This window comes from Macrobrachium rosenbergii, chromosome 5 (assembly GCF_040412425.1).
Source record: "Macrobrachium rosenbergii isolate ZJJX-2024 chromosome 5, ASM4041242v1, whole genome shotgun sequence".
Taxonomy (NCBI): Eukaryota; Metazoa; Arthropoda; class Malacostraca; order Decapoda; family Palaemonidae; genus Macrobrachium; species Macrobrachium rosenbergii.
The window spans coordinates 46,368,994-46,376,005 of NC_089745.1; the positions used below are offsets into that span (position 1 = coordinate 46,368,994).

Genomic DNA, 7,012 nt, shown 5'->3' on the forward strand with positions numbered 1-7,012 from the left:
AGTATAAGAGTTTAACAATAAGTAAAGCCCAGTATAAGAGTTTAGGAACAAGTAAAGTCTAATATAGGAGTTTAACAATATGTAAAGCCCAGTATAAGAGTTTAATGAGTAAAGCCCTGTATAAGAGTTTAATAAGTAAAGCCCGGTATAAGAATTAAACAATAAGTAACGCCCAGTATAAGAGTTTAATAATAAATAAACCCCAGTATAAGAGTTTAACAATAAGTAAAGCCCAGCATATGAGTTTAACAATAAGTAAAGCCCAGTATAAGAGTTTAATAATAAATAAATAAAGCCCAGTAGGCTATGAGTTTAACAATAAGTAAAGCCCATTATATGAGTTTAACAATAAGTAAAGTCCAGTAAAAGAGTTTAATAATAAACAAATAAAGCCCAATAAGCTATATGAGTTTAACAATAAGTAAAGTCCAGTATATGAGTTTAACAAGGAGTAAAGCCCAGTATAAGAGTTTAATAATAAGTAAAGCCCTGTATAAGAGTTTAATAAGTAAAGCCCAGTACAAGAGTTATACAATAAGCAACACCCAGTTTAAGAGTTTAATAATAAGTAAAGCCCAGTACAATAAATAAAGCCCAGTACAAGAGCTTAATAAGTAAAGCCCAGTATAAGAGTTTAACAATAAGTAAAGCCCAGTATAAAAGTTTAACAATAAGTAAAACCCTATATAAGAGTTTAATAATTAGTAAAGCCCAGTATAAGAGTTCAATAATAAGTAAAGCCCAGTATAAGTTTAATAAGTAAAGTCCAGTATAAGAGTTTGACAATAAGTAAAGCCCAGTATCAGAGTTTAAGAACAAGTAAGGTCTAACAATAAGCAAAGCCCAGTATAAGAGTTTAATAATAAAGCCCATTATAAGTTTAGTAAGTAAAACCCAGTATAAGAGTTTAATAATAAAGCCCAGTATAAGAGTTTAATAATAAAGCCAAGTATAAGTTTAATAATTAAAGCCCAGTATAAGAGTTTAACAACAAGTAAAGCCCCGTATAAGAGTTCAATAACAAGTAAAGCCCAATCTAAGAGTTTAATAAGTAATAAAGCCCAGTAAAAGATTTTGTTACATATACCTTAGTTTAACCAGACCACTGAGCTGATTAACAGCTCTCCTAGAGAGGCCTGGCCCGAAGGATTAGATTTATTTTACGTGGCTAAGAACCAATTGGTTACCTAGCAACGGGACCTACAGCTTATTGTGGAAACCGAACCACATTATAGCGAGAAATGAATTTCTATCACCAGAAATAAATTCCTCTTATTCCTCACTGGCTGGTCGAAGATTCGAACACAGGGCCAGTAGAGTGCTAGCTGAGAACGGAATCCACCCGCCCAATGAGGAACTATTTAACAGCAAGTAAAGCCCAGTATAAGAGTTTAACAGTAAGTAAAGCCCCGTATAAGAGTTTAATAAGTAAAGCCCAGTAGCCTGTATGAGTTTAACAATAAGTAAAGTCCAGTGTAAGAGTTTAACAATAAATAAAGCCCAGTATATGAGTTTAACAATAATTAAAGTCCAGTATAAGAGTTTAACAATAAGTAAAGCCCAGTGGAAGAATTTAACAATAAGTAAAGCCCAGTGTAAGAGTTTGACAATAAGTAAAGCCTAGTATATGAGTTTAACAGTAAGTAAAGCCCAGTATAAGAGTTAATAATAAAGTCCAGTATAAGAGTTTAATAATAAGTAAAGCCCAGTATTAGTTTAACAGTACAGTAAAGCCCAGTGTAAAAGTTTGACAATAAGTAAAGCCTAGTATATGAGTTTAATAGTAAGTAAAGCCAAGTATAAGAGTTAATAATAAATAAAGTCCAGTATAAGAGTTTAATAATAAGTAAAGCCCAGTATTAGTTTAACAGTACGGTAAAGCCCAGTATAAGAGTTTAACAATAAGTAAAGCCCAAGATAAGAGTTTAACCCCCCGTGTGAGAATTTAATCTAAGTAAAGCCCCATCAAAGAGAGTCTAAGCAGATAGTGAGAGTCTAAGCAGCTAGTGAACCCAATAGCTTGGCATTCCAAAGTTATCCAGAACTACAATCAATAAATCATTGAAATTCACCGCCTACCCTTTTTTTGGTGAGTGTACAAACGAAATAAAAAATCAACTGCATAAAAACTCTTAACAGTCGATCTGTATAGCTTTATGGTGATTAGGATTAGTAATCTAGACAAATTTACTTGGCTCAAGAAATCTGCTACTTCTAAAGGTAGATGAAACCGTTGAGATGTTAATACTATGATTCCAAATTGCATGAGAGCACTCAGGACATGCCAGCACCGACTTAGATAGAAGCATCAATCTTGTTCAAAATGAGAACTTACTAGAATGTCATTTATAATGTGCCATACTACAGAGAATAAGGTACCTTTTTATCAGGTAAAAAAAATATAAAAAATCAGACGAAATAATCCAAGGAACAAAAGTTATATGTCGGTCATGTCAAGGAACTGAAGCCGATTTGTTCACGCAATGCCTAAATTCCAAAATCCCACTTAATGGGTGAGACTTTGAACAAAAGAACCGATCAGTTTTCAACACTTGACATAACCACACTTCCAAATGGAAATAAGAACAATGCCCCAAATACGCTACCCATCCTTACCTAAAATGCACTGGGGCAACCCAAAGTGAATCTAACCTTTTCTCCGGGCCTGGGGACACACAAAATCCGACCGGGAGTTACACTTTCGTGATTGTCGAAATGCAAACAAGGAATTTAGAAAAACTCCAAGTGGGTAACAACATTCACTGATAATTACTTCGATGAATGGTAACCTGTGATAAATTTCCATATAATTTTCGTAGTAAGCATATTAAGGAGACTTCAGAAAAAAACTCCCATATTGAGGTCTGGCTTGGATGATAATTCCTTATCACAGTGCAGGAACCTAACTTCAACATATATATTACACTTTGTCACCAAACACCCACACTGGTCACGGTCACTGATAATTAAACAAATTTATGAACTAAAATCCACAAGAGAGAGAGAGAGAGAGAGAGAGAGAGAGAGAGAGAGAGAGAGAGAGAGAGAGAGAGAGAGAGAGAGAGAGGTTTCTTTACCAACGTCAAGCACCTATTAACCATATTCTACATCTACTCTTCGGAGAGGTTACTGGAGAAATTGTTTGTTATTTATCACATTTAAGCCAACGACATCGGAAACGTTGGTTGTCAGCCAATCACGTGCTACCCTTGGGCATGTGCCACATCTTCACCCGTGAGTGGACGATGAAATGAAACCAACTATAGTGTTGTATACCTTTTCGAGCTGAGAAGCTATGGATTTTGTGGCCACCTTTTCAAACTTTTTCCTATGCTGATACGGCTAAAATTAATACGTAATTTTTGTTTTTACCCAGAATGAGGGTACCAGGCATGACAAAGGACTTCTCAAACATGGCCTTACCAAGGACCCCAAAAACATGAAGAGTTAAAATGCCAACGTTATATCTATGCAATCCTGCATGAATTAACGATTAATGAGATTATCCTTTCCACTGGCTTTTTACCATTAAATATTCAAAGAAATGTGTATTAATATCTTTTAAAATGTAAATACCACCCAAGCTGTTGAAGCAAAACAGACATTTATCTTTTCTTAGAAATAAAAATATAGAATAAAACAAACATAAATCAGTACCTGTTGGTGCTGATAAACACATATTGTATTGTTACAAAGAAAATGCTCTTGAAAACAGTTATTGCCAGATGAAATGTACATTTTCCAAATCGCATTGTACTTTTCTTTAAATTATATCACGATCAAAATAATTTCTAGAAAACTTTAATCATATATCCTCCATTTATTAATACGATTATTTATCATCACGAACTATTACACCATGACCTATAATTTTTTTACTTATGGGTATTACTCCATGTAATGATGACTATTTTAAACTACAAATATTTCCTTCTTCATGTCATGTCCCAGTAGACTCTCTCTTGTGAACCCCATTTTTGAAGCCTCTGTTCCAAAAAAACCCTTATTATGGCTGCAACTCATTACAACCAACTAACCACCCTCAACTCACTTACTGTTCACATCAAGAGATCCCCAATGGGTTTTATTGTTCTAAAACCTGACTGTTCTCACTGGTGTCCTGAGTCAAGCCGAACAAGGGTCTACCCACAAGAAAAGCAAATTAAGGATGAATATATCACAGGTAGTTTAATTTTAAAGTTATTTTCCAATAACAGGATAAATAAACAAGATCAAACACCACTGCAATTTTCAAGAATTTATACAAATATGATTTTCCTATGTTTAATTTGTGCTTTGAATTTTCTGACGTTCACCTTGGCAGCAAATTAGTAGTTTTTGAGACACTGGACCACCCTTTACATACTAAAATCATGGGGACCACAGTGAGAATGCTGGGTTTCTGGGTCGTGGTAAACACCGAACAAGTGAAATACAAGGATGTACTTAACCTAACCAAACTTAAGGAGCCAAGTCTTCACTAGGCTGGGAGGGCTTTACCCCCATGAACCACCCCCAACCTAACCTACGCTAGGGTGCTGTAAATTAAAATAAATAATAGGGATGTGACCTAACCAAACCACACCTAAGGGGGTGGGACCTTACCTGAGACCACGAGGGTTTTACAACCCCCTAACCTAACCAAGGGCACTGTAAATTAAAATTAATAGGGATGTGACCTAGCCCAATCCCACCAAACCTCACTTAGGATGGAAGAGGCCTTCACTCAGTGGGTGGCCCCCCCCCCCCCAACACAAGCATAACATAACCATGGTCATCAGGTCCTTATTTACCTTGTGCATGGTATCATTTGGAGACATTCAATAAGCGTCACCTTCGACACAATCAACCCCAAAACCTCGGTTTCCCACTTTAGTCCCCCCTAATTGTGGGATATCTTCATGCTACTAATTTGTTACCAAAATGAACATCAGAAATGCTCAAAACATGCTAAAAACAATTCATAAAACATTGTAAAAAAATTCATAAGAGCTGAAATAACCCATGGAACAAGTTACAAATGTGCACCAGTTAAACCATAACTACGAACTGAAGCTTTTTTTGCAACAAATTCTGAATTCCAAATCCCCTTTAACTGATGAAATTTACAACAAAAGAATCAACCAGGTTTCAGCATTGTCCATGTACCCACAATTCCAGATGAAAATATAATAACTAGACATTCCAAATGTTAGCCATCTTTACCCACAATCCCCTGGGACAAAAAAAATGTTGGGAGTCCCACTCCCTTAGCCTAAACATTAAAAGCAAAAACAATGAACACAGAAAAAGTCCCAGGGGGTAATAGGCCTAAGCCTATTTGCATAGCCTCAGTGGAATTTTAGTAGCTTAAATTTTTACTTAGGCCTAACACCAGTCCTCAATACTGGAGCTTTCTGCTGTTATTTACCGACATCTCAATATGCTTCAGAGCTTACATAAAGAAAACTTAAGTTTAGGTTAATGCAGGTTTACTGTTACCAAGACATTTACCACCTTTTATTTATGTTTCCCTATTCACATGGAAAGGGGTTGGTAGGCTCCCTAATCATGTTCATGGGAGAGGGCCTAGTAATAAAGTAAAACTTACCATGAGTTTCACATTAACCATAGCCTATTAAGGAGACTAGAGAACAAAGCAAAAACTCCAATATTGAGACCTGGTAATAAAGTAAAAATGGTAATTTTTCAGAAGGCTACAGCCAGCCATCTTTGCATGGAAAACCATTTAGGGTTTTTCATGCAAAAATGGCTAGCAAATGATAGGGTACTTAAAGAGGTAAATTTTTAGAAAGAGGAACCAGCCCAAAATGACATGAAAATATGTTTTTCTATGTGATTTTGATGTGTTTTGCATGAATATCACCTTCATTTTCCTCAGAAATTAACGGTTTTAGACTTTACTCGGAGCACCTACAGTTTCCCGGGCCCACTCGACCGCCGACCGAAATCGGCGGAAGAACACCAAAACCAACATGTCGTTCTGTTTGTGTGCTGTCAGTAAGGCCGTGGCGGAACGGACTTATCCGCATATTTAAGGATTCTTGGCAAGCACGACATTTTCTGGCAAGAGGTAATGTTGAGCTATGCGCGCTAGCCACAGGGGTTACAGTAAGGCCGTGTTCTTCCGCCCGATTTCGGTCGGGCGGTCGAGTGGGCCCGGAAACTGTAGGTGCTCGAGTAAAGTCTAAAACCGTTAATTTCCGAGGAAAATGAAGGTGATATTCGCAAAACACATCAAAATCACCTAGAAAAACATATTTTCATGTCATTTTGGGCTGGTTCCTCTTTCTAAAATAATACCCTTAAAGAACCTAAAAATACCAACCTAACGTAACCTAGGGGTATTTACTGCTTACAATTTTGCCGTATTAGCTATGGAGGGGGGTGGGGGCTGTATTGCCGTACCTTTTATGTCGTAATTTGAATTTTTTCTCTATTATCAAGCATTTGCGCAGGTTATGTATCGAGGAGAAATTTTTTGTTCTGATGTGTTTTACCCAAGAAAAAAATACAAATTATAATATGGGAGGTGGCTGGAATCTTCCGAAAAGTAACTGTAAAAATACCAATGGCTTTTCCCACTTAAATTCGATTTCATCGAGAACTTCATGACCTCCTTTCCCAACTCCATCTCCAAATAGGCAGAGCCTAGGTCCTAGGCCTATAAAACGTCAACTCATCCCCCTCTAAAAACAATGTACTAGACAACAATAACCAACTCGTACTTTCTGCAACTAGCTAAGCTTTCTTTAACCAAAACATTACACCACCCTTCCCCATAAAAGGCTTTATCATACCACTTGTAATTTTGGTCGCCATGGTGCCTAAACTAATGCTTGTAGCCTGGTGAAAAAATAAACGAAACTCACCTCGAAAGTTCTTTCAGTAACAGCATACAGTTGAAATTGAAACTCCACCAACTACTTAAAACTATTTGCGGTAATTCTTGCTAGACCTTGGTCCCGTTCAGCAACTAGACTTTTAACAAACTCAAATCTTTACTCCAGCC

The 7,012-nt window shown here is 36.6% G+C and overlaps 1 long non-coding RNA gene across 1 annotated transcript in view; it reads right to left on the minus strand.

Moving 5' to 3' along the window:
• Positions 1–7,012, minus strand: part of LOC136838741 (uncharacterized) — a 36,431-nt gene extending 29,419 nt beyond the window's left edge. The window contains exon 1 of the long non-coding RNA XR_010853103.1: positions 6,873–7,012. This is a non-coding gene — a long non-coding RNA (uncharacterized lncRNA). The remainder of the gene's footprint in view (positions 1–6,872) is intronic.